This window comes from Macaca fascicularis, chromosome 18 (genome assembly GCF_037993035.2).
Source record: "Macaca fascicularis isolate 582-1 chromosome 18, T2T-MFA8v1.1".
Lineage (NCBI taxonomy): Eukaryota > Metazoa > Chordata > Mammalia > Primates > Cercopithecidae > Macaca > Macaca fascicularis.
Window position 1 is genome coordinate 74,505,151 of NC_088392.1, and position 13,290 is coordinate 74,518,440.

At 45.0% G+C, this 13,290-nt stretch overlaps 1 protein-coding gene and 1 non-coding gene across 27 annotated transcripts in view; both read right to left on the reverse strand.

The window, feature by feature from the left end:
• L3MBTL4 (L3MBTL histone methyl-lysine binding protein 4) overlaps positions 1-13,290 on the reverse strand; it is a 448,773-nt gene that overhangs the window by 57,203 nt on the left and 378,280 nt on the right. The gene's annotated exons all lie outside the window — the stretch shown is intronic.
• Positions 6,122-6,238, reverse strand: LOC123570147 (U5 spliceosomal RNA). The gene has a single exon (XR_006694139.1). It is a non-coding gene; the product is annotated as a U5 spliceosomal RNA (small nuclear RNA).

Sequence of the window (13,290 nt, forward strand, 5' to 3'; positions counted from 1 at the left end):
TCAATCTACTCAAAATGAACTACTCCCCACCCCAAGGTGTTGCCAGCATTGAAAGGCAGCAACATATCATACCCTTTGGTGCCTCTCCATTCCTTCTCCATCCTCAACAAGCAAGTAGTCCCTAGCAATTAATCAGACCAGCTCAAAGGAAACCTGGTGGCTTTTAGGCATAAAACAGACCTGTTAGACACGGAGGAAGGAGGCCTATTTCCCCTATGTTCATGGTTTCTTGTAATAACACAAATATATAGTAAAAAGTGACAGGAGTTTTGGCTGAAGTTGAATTGTTAAAGGGATATTTTTAAGTATAGAAAAAGTAATCACTGTTTATTGAAACAATGGCCCGGGCTGCTTTTCCGATTCCCATTAGTAGTAAACTTTGCTTCTGGACAGAAACCTTTGCTTTTGTTCTTTGGCTTGAAGAACATTAAATTCAAATTTTCCTTAAAAATAAAATTTGAAATAACTCCTTAAACCTGCGGGCTGCTGGACTATGAAGATGGGAGGAGGGACATTTCAGGAGTCAACTCAGGTACCTGCACTGTAAAGCCTGGCACAGCTAACATCTAGAAACTGGATGCGGATTAGAGGAAAAGCAGAAAACGTGGAGTGAATGTCACAAAACAAGCACGATGAAGAATGGAGGAACGGTCATCCTAAGAGCCGTCAGGAAGGGCCACAGCAAATGCACCGAGGGATGCAAAGTTACGTTTGCCTAATAAGTATCAAGGAGGAGAAAAATCTCTCAGGAAACAAGCAAGTCAACAAAAAGGAGATAAAGAACTGCAGGTTCCAAATCTCTGGTGTAGATAATTTTAAAAGCATACACAAGCATCAGATTTTAATGTCAGTTTTGTCAGAAATCAACAGGATTAACCATGTTTCTCTTTTGATTAGTGGTGATGGCATGCCCTGGCATTTTCTGTATTAAATTCTCTGTAAGAGGCTGGGTGCAGCGGCTCATGCCTATAATCCCAGCACTTTGGGAGGACAAGGTGGGAGGACTGCTTGAGGCTGGGAATTCAAGACCAGCCTGGACAACATAGTGAGAACTTGTCTCTACAAAATTAAAAAAAAAAAACTAGCCGATTGAGTCCAGGAGTTTAGGGTTGCAGTGAGCTATGACTGCGCCACTGCACTCCAGCCTAGGCGACACAGCAAGACCCTGTCTCTAAGAAACAAACAAATAAACGAACAAAAACTCTCTGTAAGAATCCATGGGGACATGTGCAGTTTCTTGTGGGTCTGTGCACTTTTATAAACATGCTGTGCCTTTACTCTCTGTGCAAGTTTATCTCTCTTGTTCCATCTCTAATTCGCTTCTGGCACCTCTCCTCTCTTCTTTCCTCTTCTCCCATTTTTCTGCTCCAAGGGGCAACCAGAGGTCCCCATCGCTGCACAGTTCCTCAGATCTGGGCTTTGTTTTCCTCGCCTGATGGAGCAGAGTGACCAAGTGGCTCCCTCAAACACATGCTCACTCTTTTAAGGGGAATCAAATCAGCAAACCTTCCAGTCACTGCCTGCAGGGTCCCTGTAGGTCCAATTCTGATGCCAGGAGGAATGTCCCTGTGTGGACTGACTTGCAATGAGGACCTAGAGGTGGGCACGGGCAGGCGAACCCCAGCTGGCTGGCAATGGGAAGCAGCTTTTTAAAGTCAGAACATCATAGCGAAGGGAAGACTCACCCGCTCCTTCTCCGTGCCAGCTCTCTCTCCTTCCAGCTTCCTGCATCGTCTTGCTCTTCCCCTCACTTGTCAGCTACAATTGGCTGGAACACAGCCTTGGGCTGACTCAGAATGCAATGTGTAAAAAACTTTCAGTTAAATACTTCCTTCACTTTTCCATGATGATGAGGAGCTGTGCTCTTCTTCTGATCCCTCAACTTCCAAGACACTCAGATTCCTGCTCACCGTCTCTCCCCATCTTCTCACTCTGCTCATACCCTTGGCAGCCCTAGGCCCACCCTTGCCCAGTGAACACCTACAGTTCCTTAGTGTGTCCTCAGCCCTGCCCGACTGACCAATGTCCCTGCCATCTGCTCTTGAAGTGCTGCATATGCCTGCCTCTCAGAGGTCTTCTTGCAATTCGAATTTTGCATGATTTGCCATGTTTTGGATTAGTCTGCCTTTTCTACTGTACACATGAGGCAGATATAGCTTCCAATTTTGTCTATGATGATCCTCAGATCTGGCACGAATTAGGCAACCAGAAGTATTTGCTGAAGGACTGAGTGACAAAAGGGATTGATCTGATATTTGTTCTTTTCTCATGATAAGCTTTCTCAACTATTTTCTCCTTCTCTTGGTACCAGGTCTTTCCTGGTAGAGAGAAGAAAGTCACTCCATTTTCTCATAGCCACCCTGAGGGCAGGCAGCCTGGGAAGTTGTCTGTGGAGGCTTGTGGCTGGCAATGAGAAGACTTTTCTTCCAGTTCAAGGTCAAGAGCCCAGTATGACCTTGGGCCAGAGACTTCATTACTCTGGGCCTCGAATTTCTCTTTGGTAAATGAAAATCAATTTTTTTCTGCTTCTTCTGCCTCATATGGGGCTGTTGTTGGGACAAAATTGAGTTTTAAAGATGCCGTATAAAGATAATGATTACACAAACATAATGCATCCTTAAAGTAAAAAGGTTTGTGGCACTTCTCTACCATCTCTTAAAATTTCACGTACCACTGATGAATTCTCTATAATGTGGGCCTTCTTCTTCGAAGAAGCCTGATTTTCAGAGAAGCTACCTTTCCAGTAAACAGATCATCCATCCATCCATCCATCCATCCATCCATCCATCCTGTAGGCTAACTGTTACTGAGCACACAATTAAGCAAGCAACTACAATACAGAATGGTAAGGTCCTGGAGACAAGAAGTAGAGGCTGCTCAGGCAGAAGAGAAAAGGGTGCCCCATGCAGATCATGAGGTCAGAGATGGCTGCAGGATAAGCGAAGTCTGCACTGGGATCCAAATGTCGATTAGCAGGGCATGGCAAAGCGTGTGTGTGTGTGATCAGAGGCCAGAGGTGAGAGGAACCTGGAGGACTAGAATAACAGAAGAGGGTCCACATGGCTGGAGCTCAGTGTGGGGCAGAGAGCAGAAGAGATGGTGAATAAGAGAAGAGGAGGCTAGAAGGGAATAGAGGACAAAGGGTTTTGTTAAGAAAACTTGACCTTACCCCAAGAATATTGGGGAAACTTTGGCGAGCTTCAAGCAGAAACATTACTTGATTACATCTGACTTTCAAAAATGTCACTTTGGTGTGCAGTGTGAAGAAAGGATTAGTTAGACAGGGCAATGGGGGAAACAGGAAGAGCGGGAGGACTGGCCCTTGTAGGAATCAAGTGAGAAATCCTGGTGGCTTAGATTCAGGCAGTCATAGTAGGAGTGGACTGAAGTGGGCGGATATAAGGGGATGCCTTTACTGACCCAGAGATGAGGGAGGAAGGGGAGGTTTGTGGGGAGGAAAGATGATGGGGGAGGTGCTTGGGGTCATACAAATGGAGTATTTAGCAAGCAGCTGAACTTGTGAGTTAGGAGCTCAGGATAGAGATGAGGGCTGAAAACACAGGTAGATTTCAGAGTATTCTGCACAAACACTGCTGAGGCCATGGAGTAGATGATAACCCCCAGGGGGACTGTGTAGAGAAGATATAAGGTCTGGAGAAAGGAGATGGCTCCCGGTAGTCAAACTTTGAGTTAAGGAGTCCAAGAAGAAGGGGTGGTGATGTGGGAGGGAAGCCAGAAGGACATGGTGCCTGTGAAGCTTGCAGAAGGTGGGGGTGGACGGCCAGTCATGGTGAGCACTCAGTGCCACCCAGAGATGAGACCTACACCAAGAGACTCTTCTCAACACAATACCAAAAACAAGGAACTTGTAGTTTTAGGTCCCAGGAGACTTTGGGGGATCTAGAACGATGCTTCCCTTATGTTGCATCCTCTAGGAATCTTCACTGACTTCTCCAGCCAGAAGTGACTACCATCTCCAAATATTTGTTGAGCCAGTACTCTCTGCGTTGAGCACTGGGAATTATAAAAGAAATAAACTATGGTCCTTGAGGGGAGAAAGCAGTTACATAAAAATTAATCATGGCCGGGCGCGGTGGCTCACGCCTGTAATCCCTGCACTTTGGGAGGCCAAGGTGGGCGAATCATGAGGTCAGGAGATCGAGACCATCCTAGCTAACATAGTGAAACCCCGTCTCTACTAAAAATACAAAAACAATTTAGCTGGGCATGATGGCATGCACCTGTAGTCCCAGCTACTCAGGAGGCTGAGGCAGGAGAATCGCTTGAATCTGGGAGGCAGAGGTTGCAGTGAGCCGAGATCGCCCCACTGCACTCCAGCCTGTGTGACAGAGCGAGACTCTGTCTCAAAAAAAAAAAAAAAAAAAAAAATTTAATTAAAAAAAACGAATCACAACTCAGTGCAGTCTCTACTGAGTGTCCTGTGACCGCTGCAGAATATGAACACTTGGCTGGATGGTCAGGGCAGGCCCCCGCTACAGGACAGGGCATGTCAGGAGACAGAGCAAGGGAAATACCCCAGGTGGGGCTTCACTGCTTGAAAGGTGTGGAAGTGGGGTTGCCATGGTTTATGTGGAGGACAAGGAACAGCCATGTGTTTAAAGAGGAGGATTCTTCCAGGGGAGCAGCAGGGGCACGGATGGAGCCTTTGGAAGGGTCAGATGGAGGTGGACCTTGAGAGATGGCTGGAATTTCAAACTACATGCTGCAGATACCGGAACACCAACTACAATGGTCACTCCTTAGGCACCGTTTGGCTCTGATCTGTGTAATCTTACCCGTGTGATTATGGCTTTAATTTCTCTGAAAGCAATCTGCAGGTAAGGGGCATGTCTTTCTATCCTTTGATTGTTCCACAGGGACTAGCTCAGAGTCTCTAACTCAAATATTCTTCATAGGAAGGAAACTGCAAAGACACCTTTGTGGCCCATGAAGGCCAGGAACAGAGGCACAAAGCCCGGTCTCTGTGCAGAGACACACCGAGTAGTGTACATGGTACCCAGTATGTAGCTTTTTATCCCTTATCCCCTTCCCGCTCCCCCTCTGAGTCTCCAAAGTCTATTATACCACTCTGCATGCCTGGCAAGCAGGTGATTTTATCAGTAGCATGATTTGCTAAGTCTACAATACTTATGATAAACAAATAGGAGAACATGGGAGCCCCTGACTCAGTTTCAGGAGGATTGGGAAGTTTTCCTGGTGAGGATGGTAGCTAAACAGAGACCTGAAGGGTGAAGGGCCAAGTGGCGGGCAGAGGGCAGGGGTACAGCAGGCAGAGAAAGGCCCTTGTGGAGACAGAGCCTGTGGGGAAGGGGCATGGAGAGGCAGCCAGGCCAGGGGTACCACAGCCTCCTGATCATTTGCCTCCCAGGGCAGAGCCGAGGCCCAGAGCAGAGGGGGTGGTAGACAGCCCGCCTGAGCTGAGGGGTGAAGCCCACCATCTCCCTGGAGTCCGTGATCATGAGATGAACACAACACCCTTCGCGGATGCTGGTCCTGCCCATTACAGAAATCTGCTAAAAAGAAAGAAGAAAAAAATGACCACAAGCATTCAGCATCTCCAGCAGAGATCGTTTTCTTCCTGGAGAAAGATTTCGAAAGCTGATGTTGAAAGAAACATGCAAAATGGATTTAAATGCAGTTGAAATGAGAGTGGACAGTCTGGGCCTGCTGCTGATTGGAGACACTTCTCGAGCAGTGACAGCGTGAGAGATGCTGGCGCCGCAGCCGCCCCAAATCGAGAAGAAAACAGTCTCCTCTTGACACGGATGCTGAGTCACAGAGCAGCAGCTGTGGAATTTTATTTACTTTTTCTAGATTTTACACTGTAATTTTAAATTATAAATGTTATGTCACAAAACACTACTGTCTCTTTGACATACATTTTCTGAATTGTGCCAGACACTGAATTAAGGGCAGGAATACAAAAATGAGGATAGCATGGTCCCTGCCCTTGAGGACTGCCCGTTAAATGAGGAGACAGACCCTTGGGTAACAGCCCATAATATCATGCAGACAGAGTGCACACCAGTGGGATGAGCGAAGTGCTCTGACCAGAGGAAAGAGCAATTCATTCTTTTTTTTTTTTTTTAACTTTTCATTTAGCCCTGCCTAAGTAAGGCCTTAAAAAGTTTGGTTACGAACTCACAACTGTCCCTCTCCATGGGAATCTTTAGTAAAAAGTGAAAGATTTATTTGTTCTGACAAGAAAGCAGAGCATGAGAGCAATTAACTGTGAGAGCTGGATTTGGGGAAGGTTGTGCAGAGAAAAGCATAAAGCAGTTGTTTTCAGAGCAGAGCCATGATTGCCTTGGAGTTGACCGGACAGCTTACCAAAAATGTCCTGCCCAGACCCTATCCCAGCCCCAGTGAATCAGAACCTCTAGCACAGGGAAAGCTGGAAACAGAACTTTTTCAGATGTTCCAGGGTTTTCTTATGCACAGTAAGGTATAAGAGCCACTATTTTAAGAAAGGCTTCGGATTTCAGTGGAGAGGAAGAGGAGGCTCACGGTAGAGGTGACACCATGAAGATGGAGATGTGGAAGTGATTGATCGGGTGGAGTCCTGAGTGCAGCAGGAGAGGAAGCTGGAAAGTCGAACCGAGGCTGCCCACCCAGAGGACAGTGACTCCCAACCATACCTGTTTATCCAAATCACCCCTGGAAGTGAAAAATATACCTACATTCGGCTCCGTTTCCAGAGTTGGTCTCTGAGGTGGGGCTTGAGCATGTGCATGTAAGCAAAGGCTGCACGGGTGATTCTGATGAACAGCAGGGCTGAGTCCCCACTGCACAGGCTAGAACCATGGGAGGTTCTGAAGTAAAGGATTACCCCAAACCCCTTCTCCTACCCATGGAAAGCCTGGTAGATTCTAGAATGGCCATTACCACTGACTATGTACTAAAGACTTCAGTGGCATCAGCTACATCGAGAAATGAGAGACGTTCCGTGTGTTGTGGGCATGCAGTGTAATTCTTTAAATGTTCTAAAACAGGGAAAGCCCTACCATTTCCGCTCTACTCTGAATTCTGAGGGCCAGCTGGAATTTGTTCTTCTGGTAAACAAATGACTTCTGAATATCTAAACAGTAGCATTAATTATTAGACAACTGGATAATTTTTAGGAACTGTCAAACCAATGACATGTCTATGCTCTGAAAGAGTTAAGGTCTGGAAGCAATCAGAGCAAAGATTCTGATTAGCACAAGAAGAGACAGCAGCAAGGATTCCAGCAAAGATGCCTGAGGCTACGCAAGTTAATTAATGACTTAACATTATCTCAGGGACCCCAAACTAACTGAGATCAACTTGTTGGCATCTTGAACGTGAGGTGAAATTGGTTGATAGAAATGTCATGATATTATCTCTTAGGATTAATCATCAACATCATAAAGATAGGCTTATAGTGCATTAGTCTTTCCCCAAGGAAACAAAGGGAGATGCATGGATATTACCTACAGCTTTTAATCAGAATTATATTCATTGCAAATGTCTTCAAACGCATTTCTGCTGTTTCACGGACAGTCACAGATTTCATACCTTTAAAGTATACCTCCCTAAGTATACTAGGCTGATGAGGCGAGAGCTTATTATGTGATATTATGTAGAATCAATATCCGGATGAATAAAGATGACCCAGAGCTAGTAAGTTACTCTAAGCACGAAAGCAACAGTGCAACTAATTCCCTAGGTCGTGGTAAAAGAAAATTTTTTGTGTAAGGACTGTCCCCTTGGTTCTTAATAGTTCATTACAGTTTAATGGAGGCAAATGATAAATTATATATTAGACTGTAGTTTAGAAACCCCTCATGTTGACCCAGCTGAAGTTGTAATTTTAGTCACATTCAAGAAATGTATTCTTTTTTCCTCGTTTGCCTTCAGGTGCATTAATTAGTTCAAGAAGCACTGTGTAAAAGGAATTCAATCAAATGATAAAATAGCTACTATCTACTGAGCATCTAACTAGGTGCCGGGCTTCGTATACATCATTTAAATTAGTCTATTTAGTCCTCCCTATAGTTTTGTAAAGTGAGGTATTATCTCCACTTTTGTAGAGAATGAAATTACAATTCAGAGAAGTCAGGTTAATTTACCGAAGATGAAAAGCTAATTAGTAGCAGGGCTAAGTCCAAAGATGGATCTTATATTGGCTCCTCACACTTTTAAAGATCAACTCGTGTCTTCCAGACAAAGTTAGCCACTCTCTTTTCTGTGAAAATTTGGATCAAGTATGTTTCTATTACAGTACTTTTGATGTCATAATTATTCGTAAGTGTTTTTTTCTTTAAAAGTTTGTGTCCTTGAAAACAGGAGGCAGGTCCTCTTGTCCATGTCTGTGTTCCCAAGGTGCATCATTTATTTAGAAGTGTCTTGAATACCTACTGTGTGCCAGACTCTAAGTTGGGCCCTGCAGATATAGTGGGGAACAAGACACACATGGTCCCTGCCCTCATGGAGCTTACATTCTATAGGAGAGACAGTATAATGAATGCTATGATGGGAGAAGTTTAGGGATTATAGGATTTATGAGATTAACCAGCAAAGCTCCCTTTCCTATTGTGGGGAGGGAAGGAGGAGGAGCTAGGAATGATTCAGACTAAAGAGGGAAGAGATGTCCAGGCTGAGGTGAGAGGGCTGGCTCTGATATAGTCAGGTATCGGATGGAGGTGAAAAGAAGGGGGAAAGCAGGTTCTGGAAAGAGGAAACAGTATGTGCAAAGGCAAGAGGTGAGAGGGCAGGCAGAGGAGACAGATGGGGATGGAGACGTGAGCAAGGACCAGGTCATGAAGGTCCCAGAAACCTGGTTATTCTGAGGTTGCTGGAAAGGCTGCTGAAGGGATTTCAGCATTCAGTGCCATGATTAGATTTGAAAGATCACCCTAACGGCAACGAGGAGAATAAGATGTAGGGAAGTAAGCAGAGAGGCAGGAAGACCAGATATGGAGACACCATCCTGTAGTCAAAGTGAGAGAGACTCTTGGGTTCTGCACTAGGCTGCAAAAGCAGGGAGGGAGAGAAGACTTCGGAGGCAAAATCAATTAGGTTTGGTTTCTAACTGGATATAGGTGATTTGTGAAGGAGAGGAGTCAAGGACACTCCTAGGTTTCTGGCTTGAGCAATTGGTTAGATGGTGGAGCCATTTTCTGATCTAGGCTTGGAAGATAGGATAATAAATTTGGTTTGGACTAGTCTCATATGTCTGGGGTGGATGTGCTCACCAAGCAGAGGAAGGTCAAGGTGGAGATAGGAGCTGATAGCCATTAGCCATAAGACTGAGTGAGATTACTCAGAGTCTGGGAGAGAAGAGAGCTCCACGAAATAGTATTTGAAGCAGGATAGAGAAAGAGAAGGCAACAAAGGAAACTGAGAAAGGAGAGGCCAGATGGGAGAAAATTGAGTCTAGGATGATGTCTTGGAAGCCAAAGTAGATTTCAAGAAGGTGGGAATGGTCTCACGGGGCCCAATGCTTTTCCATGGTCAAGTAAGCGAGGCCCTGGACACAGTCCTCGGGTTTTTCAATGAGGTGGTCAGTGGGCACCTTGACAGCAGGGCCAGGCCGTGAGGATAGTGGAGCTAGCCTGCTGCAGGCTGAGGATGGGGAGGAGCTCTGCAGAGGCAAAAGCACATGTTGAACCCAAGTCTCCTCATTGAAATGCAGAGCATGGTGAGACTTTTTTTTCCCTTTTTCAGTGTGTTTCCATGTAGCTGTGGGAGATACTGCCAATAAATATATCCGAAGGGTAGCATAAAGCTTGGTGAAAAAATTCAGAAAAGGACAATGGAAAAATAGACTGAAGGTGACAAAGAGCTAAGACCATGAGTCACTCAATTTCAGACACAATCTGTTGGAAGCACCGCGGCCTGCCGTCCTGTTCCCCTTTGTAACCTGCAACAGGAGCTGCTCTCCAGTGGGGCAACTGCCTTTTGTGGCCCTCCCTGCATGGAAGTGACTAAATAGCAGCATTCAGACTATTTGTGAGGAGTGCACAAAAGGGAAGACACTGATCTTTAGGGTTTCTGTGAAATCTTTTTCAATATAGACAAACGGAGGTAAGTTGAGAATCGAAGCCATTGCATGGCGCACCTCTGGTCCCAGTTCTCCTGGGGGGGTGGGTTTCTCAGCCTCCCCGCCAGCTCTTCCTGCCTCCCCTGCCTCTCTCCTCTCCTAGGCTCTTTCTCTTCAGGCATCGCACTCTCTCTCTTGTCCTTCCCTTATACCTCCTCCTCCTGCCACAAAGATGTGCTGAGCGCTGCTGGGTCCCCCAGTGTGGTGCTGATGCTGTTGATAGTCATTTAATACCTGGCATCTTCTGCCACTCTATTAATCCCAAATGTTGGTCTATGTCTCAGACATAACTTCTGTACCCTGGGCCAATTTCTAATAAACATTTTCTCTATGATTTTTGGTAGGAAATCTAAAATTCAGCCTTTCTCAAATTAGCCTCATGATCTTCACCATACAATCTATTTCTCCTCAGGTAATTCTTATGTGTGGTTAATAACATCACCATATTCACCATATGCCCAGCTGCTGTTACAAGGTCACATGTGACCACTTCATTTCCTTACCTTCAAATGGCAGCTCAATCCCTTTAGCTCCTCCTCTGGAATATTCATGGAGCTCTGCTTCTGCGTCTATGACCACTGTTCTGCCCAAACCTTCATCTCCTCTTGCCTGGACCTCGGGGAAGCCTCTGACCATGTGCCTTGTCTCTGATTTTGCTCCCACTCACTACAGCCTCCACAATACTTTTAAACTCATTTTTTCAGCAACACGAATCTGATCATGTACCTCTGGGACAAGGTGATAGACATCCAATGATTTCTTTTTTTTTTTTTTTTTTGAGACGGAGTCTCGCTCTGTCGCCCGGGCTGGAGTGCAGTGGCCGGATCTCAGTTCACTGCAAGCTCCGCCTCCCGGGTTCACGCCATTCTCCTGCCTCAGCCTCCCGAGTAGCTGGGACTACAGGCGCCCGCCACCGCGCCCGGCTAGTTTTTTGTATTTTTTTAGTAGAGACGGGGTTTCATCGTGTTAGCCAGGATGGTCTCGATCTCCTGACCTTGTGATCCGCCCGTCTCAGCCTCCCAAAGTGCTGGGATTACAGGCTTGAGCCACCGCGCCCGGCCTGACATCCAATGATTTCTTACTGCCGACAGATTATAGTTGATGCTGTAATTTAGCACTGCTCAAAAGGTCTTTAAAAATCCGTCTTTACAGCTTCGTCATCCACCTGTGTGACAAGCATAGTGCTACTTACTTGCTTTATGAGGATTATCACATTGAATCCCAACAACATCTCTGGAGGGTGTGTATTTTAATTTATTGTTGATTCGGGAAAATTAAGGCACAAAGGCTACGTGATTTGGCTTAGGGTCACCTGGTCACAAGTAAGGCACGAGTGAAATCCAGAGTTTATACATTTCAAAATGTTTTCTTTTTTTTACTTTTATATATCAAGAAGTATCACTGAGCACCTATTTGTGCCTTCTGTAGAAAGGCAGAGGTCCTGCTGTTAGTCCTCAGGCAGTGGTTAAGATCGCTGCCCTCAGGCAGTGGTTAAGACGCTGCCTCGAAATCATACTGCTTGGGTTTGACTCTTCCCACTCTCACTTTCTAGCCTCCTGACCTTGCGTAAATTTCTTAATCCCATTAGGCCTCTGGTTACTCACTGGTAAAACAACGGCCTGTGGGATGCTGGGAGGGTAAGTGAGATAACAGATGCAAGCCCCGAGGAAGGCGTGGCTGGTAGGAGGGCAGAGCTCAATACAGCGAGGTCGCTCCCTGTCCCTGGGCGCTGCTTCCTGCCCCTTTCCAGTAAAGGTGTGGCTATACTCAGAGTTTAAAAGAAATCATTTATGTGGCTAGACATACTGACTTCTGCAGCAGAGAATAGACAGGGAGCAGTGGCTCTCATTAGCTTTGGAGATGATAATAAAACTGGAAAAGATCAGAAAAGTGGAAAATGATCTTTGCATCTGAGTGCACTGATTCATGATGTGGAAAGATAAAAGAAAATCCTATATTTTAAAATAGTCCTTAAAACTCAAATGGGAAAGCAAAAAATCTACAGAAAGTGAGCCAGCTTTTCTTTCCTTTTGATAGAATGAAGAACATTCCAGTGGGAAAATGTAGAAATACGTGGCTAATTTCCTGTGGACTAATTTAGCTTTCTATGAAATAATGAAGAAGTAAATAAGTCAGGATCAAATAATTCAACATGCTACAAGCATTTATTAAGTACCCCTTTTTGATAAGGACCATGCCGGACATTGCGGGAAATACTTAAAAAGAAGGGGAGAGGGTTGTAAACTATTCAAGTTGCCTGGAAGAGGTATTTAAAGTAACTGTAACTGAAAACCACATTCATATACTGTGATAATAAACTCTGTGCCTGTGTAGGGCTGTACCTTTCACACCTCACCTGTCTTCAGCCACGCGGGGAAGAGTACAATTAGCCTGTATGTTCCAAGTGGGATCTGAAGTTTAAAACTTAGGTAATTTGCCCAAGTTCGTGCAGTGTTTCAGTGGTAGATTTATTGTTTGAACCCAATGCACTTCAACTGCAACAAAATGTGCAAATACACAGCTATTATGCTTTTTCCAAGTTTGTTAGTCTCCTTTCAAAAATCTACCTGTGTAACTTGTTTGATCATTTTTCCCACACTGGAAGAAGTCTCACCAAGATTAAAAATAAAGGTACCCGGCTAAGTTTTGTATTTTTTAGTAGGCACCGGGTTTCACCATGTTGGCCAGGCTGGTCTTGAACTCCTGACCTCAGGTGATCCACCTGCCTCAGCCTCCCAAAGTGCTGGGGTTACAGGCGTGAGCCACCACACCTGGCCTTATTACTTCTTTGACAGCATTCTTTTGCAATGTTCACAATTACCCTCACTTACGCATTTTGAAGTCTGGATGGTCATCGATTGGAATTTCTTAAAATGAGAGCATATCCATGCATGTTTTATATGGAGTTGATAATCACAACACAGTTGGTAGTTTCCTGGTTTTCCCTGTCTTACTGTCATCTCAAAAACAGTGACTAAGGAGCCCATCTTTTGCAGCCATCTTTGTACTACAATACAAATACAGCATTTATATTTACATAAATAGCTTTTCAGGGCAGAGAATACAGCAAGATGAATCTGTCATTTTTATTTCCTAATACATTCCAGGATATTGTTTTGCTAAATCATAGTCACTAAAGCCTACAAAATACGCAAACTGCCTGCTTTCCCCCCTCAAGGTACACTATTTGAAAGAAAGCATTACAT